Genomic DNA, 1,703 nt, shown 5'->3' with positions numbered 1-1,703 from the left:
TTCCTAACAACTCTTCCAAATGTATCTTCCTCATTACAAGACCTATATTCACAAATTAATGCAATGTCTCACTCTGCCTTCCGTTTTAAATTTTTTATGTACTTAGTACAGGGTCTACAAGGTCTCACTACATAGGTAGATCAGACTTGTAGTGATCCTTCCTGTTTTCAGCCTCCCAAGTGCTGGGATTACAGGCCTGTGCCACCATGCCCAGCCTCAGTCAATGGCTCAGCATGCGCTGGGGGCAGAGCTGGCACAGCACATGGGGCGGGGGTCTGGGAGTTATGAGTGTTGAAACTGAATCCAATCAGGACTCTCCCCAAAATTATTTTTGGTTATAGGCCCAATATTTGTGTCTATAGCCTGACTTTGATTCATTTATGCTTCTGGGAGCCTGAAAAGTAGGCTTGGTACATGACACATCATCTATACTTTTAAGTTTCTCACATTAAAAAGAAAGAGAAACTTACTGGCGCCCACATTCTCTTCTCTCTCTTTTCTGAAAGGACAGAGGATTTTTGTAACCTCACTTTTCCCATCATCTCATCTCTCATTCACCTCCACACTAAAAATAATCATGACTTTGTCAAACATAGCTCTCACTAAGATCATCAATGGCCTAGATGTTAAATTCGGTGGTCACGTTATTTCTCATTTTGTTCACTTTTTGCATAATTCAGTGCAACTCTTGATTTCCTTCTTCATGAAACATTGTACTTCTTTGTTTACTGGGCTCAGAACTCTCTTTTTGCACATCTGACCCTCATTCCTGTATCTAATCTTAAAATGTTAAAATCATCAGAATTTCATTTTGGGTTCTTTCATCTTCACTGCACTTTCTCTAAGTGATATTTGTCCACCTTTTTCATTTACCTGGGCCACATTAAATGAAGAGCAATTGTATGAAGCCACATGTAAAGTATATGTACTTCCTGTATTACAGCTGCTAAAAAAGCTATTTTAACTTACTAATTTGTTTACAAAATAAAAGAAAGCTAGTTTTTTCAATTTTTTAAAATTTTATTTTAAAGAGATAAAACAATGAAAATTACAATACAAAATTCCAAACAAGGTAAGAGGAGATTATTAATAGTTAATATATTGTATATTTTTACCTTCAAAGTAGTTGCTCAGATTACATGGTAAAGGCATTAACGATTGATCAAACAATATAAGCACTACCTGTTCTTTGCAGTATATTAAGAGAAATTAGTAGTACAACTATTTAGCTATCTTGTGTATTTATATTTTATTTTTTCTTTCTCGTTTCCCCTATCTTAGGTGTTCTTTCTTTTTGAGCAGTTTCTTCCCATTTCACAATATCTACTGTACATTTTTAATCTTATTCTTTCAATTTCTTACACTAATGACACAATATGATACACATATGAGTCTGATTGATTTCACTTATGGGGATGGTCTCCAATAGCATCCATTTGCCTATAAAAAACCTCAAGTTTATCCTTCTTAATAGCTTAGTAATAGTTCGTTGTAAAAAGAAAAGATCATGTCTGTTTTAGCCATTCCTCATTTGGCAGACATTTGAGTTGTTTCCAAGATTTATTTCTCACAAAGTGTGCTGCTATAGACATGGGTATGCATATCTCGCTGTAGAATGATGTTTTTAATTCTTCTAAGACATAGCTGGATCAAATGGGACCTCTAATCCTAATTTTTGGTGAATCTCTCTTTTTTTTTTTTTT

Source organism: Octodon degus, unplaced genomic scaffold, assembly GCF_000260255.1.
Source record: "Octodon degus isolate 3935 unplaced genomic scaffold, OctDeg1.0 scaffold00263, whole genome shotgun sequence".
Lineage (NCBI taxonomy): Eukaryota > Metazoa > Chordata > Mammalia > Rodentia > Octodontidae > Octodon > Octodon degus.
Note: the sequence above shows the minus strand (reverse complement) of the source record.